This window comes from Arvicanthis niloticus, chromosome 14 (genome assembly GCF_011762505.2).
Source record: "Arvicanthis niloticus isolate mArvNil1 chromosome 14, mArvNil1.pat.X, whole genome shotgun sequence".
In the NCBI taxonomy this organism is placed as follows: domain Eukaryota; kingdom Metazoa; phylum Chordata; class Mammalia; order Rodentia; family Muridae; genus Arvicanthis; species Arvicanthis niloticus.
The window spans coordinates 38,363,035-38,378,666 of record NC_047671.1 but is presented as its reverse complement, the minus strand read 5'-3'; the positions used below and the strand labels follow the sequence as shown (position 1 = coordinate 38,378,666).

Here is a 15,632-nt window from a genome sequence, read left to right as displayed (position 1 = left end):
AGACATGGCTCTTTGCAGCAGCTCAGGCTGGGACCTTACAATGACCTCACAAGAGGCTATTATTCCTGTCCACAGAGTCTCCAATTTCACCTATCTTCATAATACTCAAGCTCCTCCATTTCTCTCTCTCTCTCCCATCTGACCACCACACATTGTGGTGGCTCCAGCTGCAGGCTGGCCATGTGGCCCGTGGGTGACCTCCTTGATCCACAATGTGTTGTGATGGCAGCAAGCAGTAGCTAAGGCCTGCCTGTGCTGTGCCCTGGAGGGTAGGTCTGTGAGTGGCATGCAGGATGCAGGTCTCTCAGTCTTCCTCCTCCTATGCTGGGTGCTGCCTGGTTTGATTGGATTGAATTGGATTTTTATGAGTTCTAGGCATAAAACAGCTTTGGCTACCAAGCCAGGCATCAAGCTAGGATGGAACAAAGGATTGCCATCTGTTCTGCCCCTGACTGATAATAAGAACACCACCACCAACAAGGTGTCTCTTTGCTCACTGCCAGGGGGTTATTATTCTTTTCTTAACTAATGTAAAGAGCAATATAAAATGTGCATAAAAAATTGAACGTGTAAAATGGAATAACAATTCTCCTGAAAACAGAAGTAAGTCCTGCCACAAGGATGACAATATGGGTGAATAACAGTGACACTGTACCAAGTGAAATAAACCAGACAGAAGAACAAAACAAAACAAAACAAAACAAAACAAAAAAACAGACTGAGCAGATCCCAGTTCCTGGGTGAGCAGCTCTGCCCCCAATCCCACAGAACCCAGAGAAAGCAGGCCTCCCAGAAGCTCTAACCCTGACAGTATCTTAGGTAAGGAGACAGCAACACCTGCCCCCAACAGGGAGTAACTGGGACCCACTAGGACCCAGGAAGTCACTCCTGGCCTGGAGCACTGGTTCCTTCATGTCTGCCTGAGCACTGAGCAGATCTTGGGCCCCAGATCTAACCCCAGTAGTAACACCAACCCCACACAGCTCTGATACAACCAAGATAATAGGAAAGACAGGCTTCAGTCAGAGACAGCACAGGTAGCACTAAGGAGATCCACATGGTGAAAGACAAGTGCAAGAACATATGCATCAGCAACCCAGGGGACTTGGGATCATTAGAACCTAGTTCTCCTATACATGAAAGTCCTGAATTCCCCATATCACTAGGAAAGAAAAATTCAGATTTAAAATCACTTATAATGATGACATTCGAGGACTTTAAGGACATAAATAACACTGTCAAAGAATTTGAGGAGAACACAGGTAAACAGGTAGAAGCCCTTAAAGAGGAAACACAAAAATCCCTTAAAGAATTACAAGAGAACACAACCAAACAGGTGAAAGAATTGAACAAAACCATCCAGGACATAAAAATAGAAGTAGAAACAATCAAGAAATCACAAAAGGAGACTACCCTGGAGAGAGAAAACCTAGGAAAGAAATCAGGAGTCATAAGCACAAGCATCACCAACAGAATACAAGAGATAGAAGAGAGAATCTCAGGTGCAGAAGATACCATAGAAACTATTGACACAACTGTCAAAGAAAACACAAAATGCAAAAAGTTTTTAACACAAAACATCCAGGAAATCCAGGACACAATGAGAAGACCAAACCTAAGGATAATAGGTATAGATGAGAGTGAAGATTCCCAACTTAAAGGGCCAATAAATATCTTCAACAAAATTATAGAAAAAAACTTCCCTAATCTAAAGAACAAGATGCCCATAAACATACAAGAAGCCCATAGAACGCCAAATAGACTAGACCAGAAAAGAAATACCTTCCATCACATAATAATCAAAATACCAAGTGCACAAAACAAAGAAAGAATATTAAATGCAGTAAGGGGAAAAGGCCAAGTAACATATAAAGGCAGACCTATCAGAATTACACCAGACTTCTCATCAGATACTATAAAAGCTAGAAGATTCTGGACAGCACTTGGGAGGCAGAAGCAGGCAGATCTATGAGTTGAGGCCAGCCTGGTCTACAGAGTGTTCCAAGACAGGGTTACACAGAGTAACACTGTCTAGAAAAACAAACAAATAAAACATCATTTGTATGTGCTGCAGGTACAATATGCTTAATAATAATGCCCCCAAAAGGAAAAAGAAATCTGTGTAAGAGTAATATTTCTATCATTTCTCTTACTGAAATTATGTTAATGTAAATCTGAAGCTGAGGCTGACAAGTAAGATGGGTATGGCAACCACTAAGGAAATAACAAAGAAAAGAAAGAAAAAAAACATTACCAAAATTAAAACCAGTGAACTGTTATTTTTTTTTTTCAGTGTATCCCTGCTGTCGTAACTAGTCTCAGCCTTGACACAAAGTCACCTAGGAAGAAGAAACCTCACCTGAAGGACCACCCAGATCAAACTAGCCTGTTGCCATGTTTGTGATGCATTTTCTTAATATCTAACTGATGTAGAAGGGCCCGGACCACTGTGTGAAGTTCTATCCCTAGGCAGGTGGGCCTGAGGGGCAAGCCAGTAAGCAGACTTCACCCATGGTCTCTGCTTCGATTCCCGCCTCCAGGCTCTTGCTTTGACTTTTCTTAATGATGAGACTGTCACTTAAAAGTATGAAGTGAATTAAAACGTTTCCTTCCCAGGTTGTTTTCTGGGGGCAGAGTGTTTTACAACACAAACACAAGCCAGCACACTTTCCAAGTTGATGTTGGAGTTTAAACCCTACTGTGTTGATCTTGAGAGGCAGGTGTATTTTGAAATGAGTTAGTGTTTTATTAAAGGACGAGAAGAAACTAGCATAGGCCTTTTTGTCCATTTGCCTTCTTGTCACGAGAGAAGCAGGGTGCCCTCTACAAGCAGCAGCAGCAACACATTGCTAAACATAGAGTGGCTTGATCTACAGTTAATGGTTCCCATGGGAGAGAGAGAAATTTTCTTCAGTTTTTAATACTGATAACTTCCTGTGCTCCTGTAAGCAGCGGTAATTAAACTCATTGGTTCACACACACATACACACACAGAGAGGGGGGGAGGGGGAGGGGAGGGAAAGGGGAAGGGGAGAGGGGAGAGGGGGAGGGGGAGGGGGAGGGGGAAGGGGAGAGGGGGAGGGGGAGGAGGGAGAGGGGGAGGGGGAGGGGGGAGAGGGTGAGAGAGGGGGAGGGGGAGGGGGAGGGGGAGGGAGAGGGAGAGGCATGAAAGTAGAAGAAGGGCTTTCTGGGAAGAGGGCGGAGAGGAGCAGGGGTGGGACAAGAGAGCATTAAGGGATGAATCTGATATTAAGTGAAAATATATTATATACATGTATCAAAATGAACTTCTATATACATATACATGTTAACAAATCACTTTTAATGGGAGAGGCAAAAGAATCTATTTAGGCAGGCAGTGAAGAAATGTGTGGTCCCTCATGTGCCAACTGAAGTACTAGGGCGTTGTTTGTTGGGTCTGCTGAGAGTATTGTGTTTCTGCAATAATATAAAGTAGCTTACTGGTGTCTCCATTTAACACAAGAAAGTGGAAGCTGAACAGGTGCAGGAAACTTTCCTCCCACACTAAAACCAAATGTGACTGTGGTGAGCATCACAGAAGGTTTAGAAGAGGATCAGATATTAAAAAAAAAAAAATCTAGAAATGCCAGCAAGATGGTTGAGCTGCATAGTCTAGCTCAAAACAACAGCGGCTGGGGCAGTGACTGGGAAATGAGTCACAAACATGAAAGCTGTTCATGTAGACTACAATGTCAGCATTTCCATCCCAGACAAGCATCAGTGTTGATAGTGACAACTAGAGCAGGGACTGAAGCCACCATCACCCACAGCAACAGCCAGCTCATCTGCTGGTCCGGAGTGCCTAGATCAACAACACTAAGATGAAGTGACTCTGATCCTGAGCTGTGACATGGCCAGCCTGGGGATGTGGGGCGGAGGGAGGAATTGCTGGGGTCAAAACAGCTAACAACCAAATAACTTCAAAAGAAGACTCGAACGGCAATCAAGCCTTTCCGGGGATACTGTACACATTCCAATGGCGGAGTTGTTCTGATTGGCAGAACACACGATAGGGTCGGAGAGTGTATCCTTATCTTCTACCTAAGCTGTCGATCAAAGGGCAATCACAGCTTTGTGAACCCCGTTTTCAGAATTAGACTATTATGGTGTGTTTACCGTGATGTTTGGTGACTACCATGGGTGTCCTGTGGAGTTTTCGATGTAGGGACAGGTGTCTTTGGCAGGAGGTTATCTAACTGAAGGCATACCATGCTTGCCTCTAGCAGACACTGAGCCCACATCAAAGACCATCTCCTCTCCTCCTGGTCAAAATGGTCAGGATGGGGAAAAGTATTAGCTCTTTCCCCCATAACCACTACCATAAGGAGATCATATGACCTATGGGCCAAGCATATGCAAACCACCATACCTCCCAAGGAGATCAACTCACTTGGCATATTTAGTTGCAACAGGACTAGGTGCATCTACTTCTATTGGGGCTAGACAAGGCAGCCAGGCAGGGGAAAGGGTCCAAAAGCAGGCAACAGAGTCAGAGACAGTCTCTGCTCTCGCTGTTAGTCCTACATGAAGACCAAGCCGTGCATCTCTTACATATGTGTAGGGGGCTTAGGTCTGTCTCATGCATTCCCTCTGATTGGTGGTTCAGTCCCTGTGAGCCCCTATAGGCCCAGGTTAGTTGATTCTGTAGGATATACTGTGGTACCCTTGACCTCTGGCTCTTTCAACTTTTCTTCCTCCTCTTTCACAAGGTTTTTTGAGCTCTACCTAATATTTGAGTGTGAGTCTATGTGCCTTTTTTTTTTCATCAGCTACTGGGTGAAGTCTCTCATGACAGTTATGCTAGTCTCCAAGTATAGCTCACAGTATAGTCTACAAGTGTAGCAGAATATCATTAATAGTGTCGTGGTTCCCTCTCTCATGGCATGGGTGTCAAATTGGACCAGTCATTGGTTGGTCATTCCCTCAATTTCTGCTCCCTCTTTATCCCTGCACATCTTGTAGGAAGAAAAAAATTGTGGGTTAAAGGTTTCGTGGCTGGGTTGGTGTCCCTGTCCCTCCATTGGAAGTCTTGCCTGGTTACAGAAAGATAAACATAATCTTAAAAAAAGATAAAATTCAGCATTCATCTGCTTCATAGCTGTTAGGTGTGTAAGGTATAGTGAAATCCTTCTGTTCATCAGATGAGACACTGTAGTTGTTTACCAACAGGGCTAGGGTACAAGTCTAGTCTTCAAATTTTGAAGCAACAGTAGAAGGAGTGAATTTTACTTTTTGTTCATTGTTGGTGGGTTTTCAAAAAGCTCTCCCTCAGAATTTCTCTGGGATTCTGAACAAAGAGCTATAGACAACTAAGGAAGGCTGAGTGGGAGTAGTGGTCATTCCTAGAGCTAAATCCTCTAACTGGTTATCCCCCACCAACTGCTCAGCTCTGAAAAGTCATATTTACACATTTATATATGAGTGTGTGTGTGTGTGTGTGTGTGTGTGTGTGTAAAACAATAATAATGAAGAAAAAGTCTATGAATTTGAGAGGTGAAGAGGGTGCATGGGAAGAGTTGGACCGAGGAAAAGAAAAGGAAAAATCATGCAATTATATTTTAATTTCAAATTTGTTTTTAATAATAATAAAAAATTCCCCTCACATAATTATTGCAAACATCTTACTTTATGGTCACTGAAAATATCTGGACGGGGAAAGATGAAGCAGGGGGGAAAGTAACAATAGTACACATTTACACTGTATTTGTTGAAAGCACTGTGAAGAATGTATTTGGTACACATAAGATAAATAAATAAATAAACATTCTTATTAAATAAGGGTCAGTCCAAACATGCCTCATCAAACTTGAATATTTGAAAATGCTTTATTTCTACAGAAAACCATATTCAAGTGGTAGATATTAGGTGGACACAATTCAATCCACAATAGCATGATAAAAGAATTAATTTACAAGGGCCTGTCATGCACAAGGCCTGTGTTCAATGCCAACAATAAAAGGAAAAATAAATACACCCACACAAACACACACAACACACACACAAAACACACATTTATATAGAGGAATTAACATAACAATTATGAGAAATTACTGTGTTAAGGGTCTATGATTACACCTTGGGATGTTGCTCAGTGGTAGAGCCCTTATCTAACATGTGAAAGGCCCTGAATTTATTTCTCAGTGCTGCAATAATAATAAAAATGAGTGTAGACAGGTGATATAACTTACTTTGTAGAACTGATTATGTGGCATGCTTAAGGTTCTCCATTTGATTGTCAACACCACAGAGGAAAGCAAAACACACCATTGACTCTATTTGCCTTTCTCAGCAATTGAATCTTCACTATCTTAGAGATCACAGAATAACAAGGCTCACAATAAAATTAAAATCCTTAAATCACCTGGGTAATAAATCTTTTTAAAGCATCCAATGAGAAGTGTGGGGAGAGGGGCACATTAAGGCCCTTGGGATTGGATCTAAACTGTCCCCTGTTCTTTATATCGTATCAGCCTTCCTCACTGATAGCATAGATACAAAGGTTAAAGCTGTGTGTGCAGCAAGAGATCCATGTATGTATGTGTAACCCAGTTTCCAGGTAAACACCAGAGACGGGCAGTGACACAGCCCAACACAAAGGTTTACCTTTTATTCCTTCTCTTCTGACAATTTTTGTTTGTTTGACTGCTCAGATTGTAAGTGCAATTAGAGATATTTTCATTATACTGTGAACAAAACCCATCATTGGTTTTGTATCTGCCTAAGAGGTGTTTTGGTCTGTTTTTGAAAAATGCAAATGATATTGTCTGTGATAAGAAAATTGAAGTAGCACTTATACATAATGAAGTAAACTAGATTGTCACTACTGTGTTGCTGCTCAGTCAACTGCTTGCATTTGTCACAGCTTACTCCTACTTCAAGCATGGATATGACTCTTCGTTTGTCATGAAAATGTGATTTGGCAATAAAAAGACTCTTAAGTTTTTTCTTTTTTTTCCTTTTCTCCTTTTTCTTCTTAAAGAACTATTGGTTTATTTTATGTATAGAAGTACACTGTCTTCAGACACACCAGAAGAGGTTGTTAGATTCTATTACAGATGGTTGTGAGCCACCATGTGGTTGCTGGGAATTGAACTCAGGACCTCTAGAAGAACAGTCAGTGCTCTTAACCACTGAGCCATTTCTCCAGCTCCCTAAAAAGACTCTTTAATTCACAAATGCTCTGGAAAATATATAAGAAAATGGTGTAGATTGATTGTTTTTGACATAGTTGGCAAGTAGATGAAAAGTTGCAGAGTGCTTCAAGTTGTTGGATTATATTATGAATTTGCATTATATAATTAAAATTCTAAAGAACATTATTATTAAAGAATAAGATGTAATTATTTTTGAAAACAATAATTTCAGCATGGGAGCAAAGAATAGAATTAAAATAGCCTGATCTCTAAAAACAAACAACAAAAAACAAAAGTTAAAGTTGGAGTCTGCAAGGAGGCTCAATCTGTAAGGTACCCAATACCAATCTGTAAAGTACCCAATACCAATAATGCATGCCTTCTCTAGTGGAGAGATTCAGGAACAAGAATACCTGCTATCACCACAGTGATAACTAACCACTTATCCTATTGAACATGTAAGACTTAGTTTGTGCTCACTATGTAGAGGACACAAGAGAGCAGAATGGTAATTGTCACAGGATAAAGTAAGGAGGGGTGCATATGAGCTAAGCAAAATGTATGAAAAAAAATCTCACAAGTAAGCCCATTGTTTTGTATACTAACTCAAAAGAAAGCCTACAGTCCAGTGATGTCTTAACAAAATAAAGAAGAAAAATAGAGGCCACGAAGAGATGATTGGATTAGATCCTATAAATGCATATGCTGTGGACTTAGTACAGCAGAATATTATTCGTGTTGTATATTTAACATAGTGAACATTTAGATCTATTCGGTGCTGGGGAAAAGTAATCATCTCTTGATCATCCCAATCTGTTCTCTTAGTTTATCACACACTAGTGCTACCTGTTACACACTTCTCCATACTTACTGTCTCTAAAGTTCTAGCCCTCCTATTTGCTGGGGTTCCATTGTAGCTGAGTTGAATGATTTCAAGCAGGACAATAAGTGCAAGTTCTGCTGTCCAAGACCATGGTACAGTTTTTCAAATCTTTAGAACTCACTCCCCATTTCTTAACAGTTTATCCCCCACTTACCTTATATTTTTGTTGTTACTGCAAACAGAGATGATGAGGTTTTTTATATAATAATTTTACTAACATTCTCTCACCCTATTCAAACCATGTATTAAAAATGAATATATATGACTTATAGAGTCAGATTTAATCTTGAGCTTTCCAACCTCTAATGCTGTTGTTGTCATTGTTGTTATTGTATTGTTTGGTTTGGCTTTGAGATAGGATCTCACTATGTAGCTCTGGCTGTCCTGGAACTCACTATGTAGATCTGGCTGGCCTTGAACTCACAGAGACCTGCCTTCCTTCCTCTGCCTTCTGAGTACTAGGATTAAAAGCATGTGCCACCTCTCCCAGCTATATTTTCATTTTTAAATTAAAAGCAATAATACTTTACCATAAAATTACAGTCAAACACTTTGAGGAGGTGGCAGCATGGCCCATGGGTGAAGGCTGTGAGTGTACAAGTTTGATCTCAATCCCTGGGACCCACATCATGGCGGAAGGAAAGAACCAACTCCAAGTTTTCCTGTGATCCCCACATGCATGTAACACAGTATTCACGTGCTTCTCCTAAAAATACTAAGTAAAACATTTTAAAATTTGAACACATAAGTTTGTTTCTAAGCTATTGTGATTTAAAAACACACAATTAAAAGGACAAAGAGTAAAGTTTAAAAGACAAGAACCAGAATGGGAGAAAATAGTTGTAAGTCTCATACCTAATAACTGATTTGAGTCTAGAACACATAAAGGATTATTATATTTATGTAAAATAGCCAAATTTTTAAGTAGGCAAAAGACAGACAAGTGACAAGCACATGAAAAACTTCTTAAGAGCATTAATCACTAAGAAAATGTTAATTTGAACCACAGTGTAATACCAGCTCATACCCGTAAGAATGACTATAATTTAAAAACAAAACAAGAAAACAAAGGAAGCTGAGTGTGGTGGTACACACCTTTATTCCCAGCACTCAGGAGGCAGAGGCAGGTGGATCTCTGTAAATTCTAGGTCACCCTGGTCTACAGTGTGAGTTACAGGACAGCCAAGGCTGTAACTCAGAGAAACCCTGTCTCAAACACACACACACACACACACACACACACACACACACACAAACAGGTGTTGGTTGATGGGTGTGTGCAAAAATCACAATTCTCATTCATAACTGTTGAGGAAGTAAAGTGTTTAATGCCTTTGGAAAACTTTGGCAGTTCCTCAAAATGTTAAACACAGAGTTGACATATGACCCCACAAATCCTTTCATATTTTACCCAAGAGATTTCCCAAGAGTATATAGTCACAGCCTAAGACATTATTCATCAATACAAGAAAAAAACAGCACTGACACAAGTTAAAACAAGAATGATCCTTGAAAACACTGTGCTAAATAAAAGGAGGAAGTAAAAAAGCTCACATATTGCTTGGTTCCATTTATATAAAATATCAAGAGAAGCAAAACTATATACAGTATAAGACAGGAAGTGGATTGATGTCATTATTGTTGACATATCATCTCAGGCATCTTTAGTATTGGGTTTCTTATATTTTATTAACTTATAAGAAGTTCAATTATATTAACTTAAAAAAAGTTCAATTTATATTAAGTATCTCCTTCCAAACAAAATTGTTCTAATCATCATTTTTATCAATGACTTAGAATTATCATTACTTATCATTATAATCTCAATAAGGAAACAGAGAAATATATTTTCATAAAAGGCCTATAGCATTCTGGGAAATCACTGTGATCACAGAATTGAGACTTGATTACAGATATTTACTGTTGTTCCCCATCTAATAAGGGGACAAGCAGAATTAGAAAGCAATTAATCTCTCTAAGATAAAGTTGCTCCTAAGACCAGGCCTGTCTCAGTCCCATCTCCTATTTGCCACCTAGGCAGCTTCAAATTAATCTTTTAGAATAGATACATGTGGTTCTATTTTGTTCTCAGTTAAATGGCCCAGAACAGTTTACTTTTGTGTTTATGTCTCTGGTTTTGCTCTGCTGAAGACTGTGCCACAACCATTCCCCTTCCTAGACAATAGGACTCTCCCTATAACCCCATCCCAGCCTTGTACCTTGCCAATAGAACCTATTGCTCAGGTGCCAGGTAACTTTGTACTTTAAAGGAGGTAGAACTTCTCCTTTGGGAACACTTCACTCCCCTAGCCAATAATTGCTTTAGTTAAAGCATGTAAATCAGATTTAGTCAATGGAATGTCACAGGAAGCTTGCAGCAGCTTCTCTTACCTGATAAAACTATAGGGAAATGACTACTTTCAGATCACAAAAACAACAGATAAGAGTGACAGACAAACAATAAAGAAGGGGCTATGGGAGTGGCCCCTTGTTACAACAGGAGACCCTAGACTTGATGCCTCAAAAAGAAGAAAAAGAAAATCTTGAGGCACTAATGAAACATGGAGATTAATTCATTGTTTCTAGAAGGTACAGCTTAGAGCATGCAGATGCTAGTTTAGTTTTGTTTTGGTTTCATATGTTCTATTTAATGCATTGAATATCGTACATTAAATAGAACATGCTGTATGCCTTCTAGCATGTGAAAAATACTTAAAAAACAAAATCATTGTTATATAAATTATACTTTTTCTTTGTTTATGTCCTCTATTTTTTTTTGGAAAACAATTATAACTCTAGGATTTCCAGTTTCACTGGGGGTCACATTTTCCATTGTGGCACCCCAATCCATGTTTGATGGTTACTGATCTGTTGTGCCCTGAGAAGGGTGTGGCTGGGAGTGAGAGGTCACATAGCAGGGAGCAAGACAGAGAGCCCACCCAGAACTCTCAGAACTTTGTATGTAGGGTCTTTTCAAGTAAGTATAAAAATGTAGGATTTTTTTTTTTAATTTAAAGAATAGGAGAAAAGGTCCAGCTTTATGAGTTGAGAAACCAGATAAAAGTCAAGAACTCAAAAGAGAGGAAAGAAAGACAGAAAGAAAGAAAGAAAGAAAGAAAGAAAGAAAGAAAGAAAGAAAGAGAGGAGAGAGAGAGAGAGAGAGAGAGAGAGAGAGAGAGAGAGAGAGAGAGAGAGAGAAGGAAAGAAAGAAAGAAAGAAAGAAAGAAAGAAAGAAAGAAAGAAAGAAAGAAAGAAAAGGAAGGAGGGGAGGGAGGAAGAAAGAGAAGAAGGGAGGGAGGGAGGGAAGGAGCAAAACCCCCTATGAATGAGATGATTGGTCCGATGTTTGTTACTGGGTCAATTTTTTGGAGGACTGAAAAACATTGTTTTATCCTCTAATGTATGTCCCACAGAGGCAAGTGGCTTAAATGTTCACCACGCTTCTGAATTCCTCCTGAGTTCCACCAATATGGCACCCAAGAGTTAAGACTATACTTAACCTGGTGCCAGACACTGGACTACATCTGACTCTTCAGTACTACCGGGGTTAGTACTTTTACTTTACTTTTTTCCTTCTTTCCTTGAAGACATAAAAGGTTATTTTCCTTGAAGTATATTAATTTGGTACATTGTGAGAGTTTCTGTTTTTGCTGCAATACTTCAGGATCTACCCATGGATGAAGTAGAAGGATGTAAACGTCCTTACCAGTTGTTTAGCCCTGTTTTTCTTAATGAATCAGAATATACTCAAAGTATGATGCATCAATAAATACAGTGGTGCTGAATAAATAAATCTTAACATTCAGTCATTTACTCTTGCTATTGAAAAACTAATTATGCAGTCATGAAAATTAAACATAATTACACAAGAAATAACAGGTGTTGCTTTAGAAGTGTATTCTAGATACTATGGGCAAACAGAAGACAAATATTTAAAAATTGTACTCCAAGACAAAGAAGCAGCATTTTTCAAGTAGACAGGAAATTGTGCAATGCCTTTTATGCTGGACTGAAGAGCTTACGTTGGTTTATTCTCACGCCTCTTTCCTTCCAACACCATCTCCAGGCTCTATTATTCTGGTTATGGTAGTCTTATGCTTTTCAAACCTGCATTAGACAATCTAGTCTAAGAAGCAGAATTAGAATAGTTATACTATAGGAAGAAGACAGAGGCCCAACAATGAGTCAAAATTAAGGGAAAATAACCTATGGAACAAGAAAATATAGAAATATAGAAAGAATAAAGTACTGGATCAGTTGGAAATTAGGGTGTAAGCAAGTGGACAATTCCCAGCTTGAAGAAACTAGCAGAAGCATGAAGGAGCTTGCAACGTCTCCAGAGTCTTGTTTCCACCTAGAACTGCCTGTTTTTCCTATTGTTGATTATCTTCTCAATAGCAATGGCATACATGCATTTCTGCTTTTTCTGAAAAGTATTGTGATTATGGTGATTTAGACTCAAAGAGCCTAGTGACATGGAATCCCCAGCACGCGTTCTCTACGTCCCTGTTTCTGTCTCTTCATGGTCCCCCAGACATGCTGGTTACTTTCTTCCTTTTCTAATTTTTCTTTGTTGTTTCCACTAGATGAAGCTCCTATCTTCAACCCAGTCATTAGGTTGACATTTTGAGCCTGAATAAAGTGCCAGATATTTTGCTAGATACTGGGGTACAAAGGTGACTTATGTTCTCAGGCTCTGCCCTCAACTCCAAAGCTGGAAATTATCTAACACTTTAACAATAAAGACACGGGTTACATTAGTTGATATGGATAGAAAATAGATCCTTTATAGAACTGAAAGTCATTTTTGTAAGAGCACAGAACAAGATGGGGAACTTTACACAACCTCCTGGAAAATGAAAATCAGGACAATTATAGAGGACGCTGGATTTACCCTTAGAGTGAGAGCAGACAAAGTTCCAAAGTCACCTAAGACTATTTCTAAACATGTGAGCTTGAACAAGCTGTTACATATTTCTGAGTTTCCATTTCCTTAATTTAAAAAAATGAGTATATTAAGAGTAACTATGGGGCTGGAGAGATGGCTCAGTGGTTAAGAGCACTGACTGCTCTTCCAGAGGTCCTGAGTTCAATTCCCAGCAACCACATGGTGGCTCACAACCATCTGCAATTAGATCTGACACCCTCTTCTGGCTTGCCTGAAGACAACTACAGTGTACTCATATATGTAAAATAAATAAATAAAATCTTTAAAAAAAAAAAAAAAAGAGTAACTATTCTCATAGCATCCTGGTGGTGATTGCAAGGATATATTCAAAGTATTTACCTCATAGTAAATAGTCAATAATTGCTACCCATTATTAATATAATAATATTCTAACAATTAAAATGTACATTAAGTATAAGCAGGGGCAATGGATAGAGCTACTATGAAGATAAAGAATGATACTATAGCTGAACAGTCTGACTACAGGCAGTTTTGATTAGCATCCTGTACTTTGTGTATTTTCTGTAATCTTTATCCCTATAATAGGGACAAAGGAGTCTGGTTGGTGGCTTATGCCTATAATCACAGCACTTAGGAAGTGGAGGCAGGAGGAATGCCACAACTTCAAGACCAGCCTTGAAGACATGATGAGTTTTAGGCTAGTTTGGGCTACAGTATAAGGGCCTGACTTTTAAAATATTTATTTAAAACAACTGTAAAAGTTCTTTAAAACAAGTTAAATAGTTTTCAGTGTGTTTGGATTTACAAGTAAATTTTACATCTTAGTCAGTAAACTTAGAATTTGATTCTATTTTAGTAACATAAATTGTATTTTAACAATGTGCCTAAACATTTTATTTCACAAATCAATAACTATTAAAACATCATGAACACTGAACTAGCATTAAAAAATAAAAATATACCAAATGTTCTTAGCTTACAAAAATCCTTAAAATAAATACATTTTTCTACTGAGACTGTAAGATGTATGTTTGTGTGTGTACCCAGTGTGGAATGGTAGCAGATCTTGACTTAGTAGACAATAAAAATGGTGTTGTGAGCACTGGACAAAGACTTAGGAGAGAAACATTGCCAGTCTCTTGGACAGATGATATCATTCACGCAACACCTACATAGAAAAACCAACCAGTCCTCTGTAAATGTAGTTCAGCTTCATTTGTTCAATTTGATCTATGGGCTTCCCATTTGACTCTGGATCAAAATGAATGCTCTGTTGTAATGTATCAGGTCCTATGTAAATTGTGTATTGTGGTGTATCAGCCCCTATTTAGATTGTGTATTGTGATGTATCAGGCCCTATGTAATTTGGTCTTTCCAAGGGGTTCTCTCTCCTCATCACCTACCAATCTTCCCCCCTCTTTCCTTCAATCATCCTGCTCTTGCTATTCTTCAAACAAGCAGGCTATACTTGGGATTTTGTACTGAATATTACTTCTGTAGACAGAATGTTTATCCACCAAATAATATGGATCCCAGAATTCTCAGAGGTCTTGAACCAAAAGACTTATGGACAAGGAAGTCTTCCCAGGCTAAAGTTTAACATTCTATTCTTTAGTGCATTCCTCATTGCCTTTTGTTATGTAAATTATCTAACTTCCTAGGAAGCAAATTTCATATAAATTTAGATATGTATCTTTATTTACTGAAAACAAGAACTAAATAGAGGTTCACTAATACTTAAAGGTTCTTACTATGATTGATTCTATTTTCTATTGTTACTTTTGTTTAAAAAAAATTCTCATCTTAAGTCACTAAAATGATTTCATGAACCACCCATAAATTCCATTTAAGATATACTGCCCTAATGGGTACTGTTATTGAAGGTTGTTTCATGGAAAATCACAATGGAGGAGTGAGTGTGTGAGACTCTGTGTGTGTGTGTGTGTGTGTGTGTGTGTGTGTGTGTTATTTCCTGCCATGTACTGCCTTCTTCCTTAGGGGTGATAAAGAGTCAGGGCTATCTTGCTCACTGTTCTTTCCAGCACCCACTGTAGTTCTGTACCAGTCCAAGTCAGATGACAGCACAGTTGGGGAGAATGAAGGACAAGCCTATGAGCATCAGTTCTTGCCTTCTACCACGTGGGTCTCCAGGGGTTGAACTCAGACCTTCAGGGTTGAGGTAAGCACCTTTACTTCCTGAGCCATCTCTCCAGCCTAGATCTTATAATTTTAAATTTTCAGGAGGGTGTTCTGAAGCATGATTGTATACAGTCATGCTTCAGAACACCCTCCTGTCAGCTTACAATAGGCATTCACTTAGAAGCTGGCCATAATGGAAACCCCCTTGCTTGCTTGCCATTTCCTGTAAAACCTTATCCTGATGAGAGTTCAGTCCTGCTTCATCAAACTGTCCTGTGGGTCTGCGGTGAGTAGGCCCAAACCCAACTTTGTAATAAGGAGACCCTAAGGTGACTATACTGAAGTCAGCTTCTTCGTGATCTTTTGGGTTTCCCGAACACTTCCTGGCACAGCATTATGAGTTCTTCCATAGCATCAATTCCAGTGTTTCATCAACATTTGCATTTTTATTGACTGACTCCGTTTCATACAGGATCACCATCTCTCCTGCTCTAATCTTAAACTGACAGTCATGAAATGATAGTGTGGCCATGCTAATTGCATCCAT

At 39.1% G+C, this 15,632-nt stretch overlaps 1 non-coding gene across 1 annotated transcript; it reads right to left on the bottom strand.

The window, feature by feature from the left end:
* Positions 1–362: 362 nt before the first annotated feature.
* LOC117720302 (small nucleolar RNA SNORA48) lies at positions 363–508 on the bottom strand. Its single transcript, XR_004608313.1, has one exon. It is a non-coding gene; the product is annotated as a small nucleolar RNA SNORA48 (small nucleolar RNA).
* Positions 509–15,632: the final 15,124 nt, after the last annotated feature.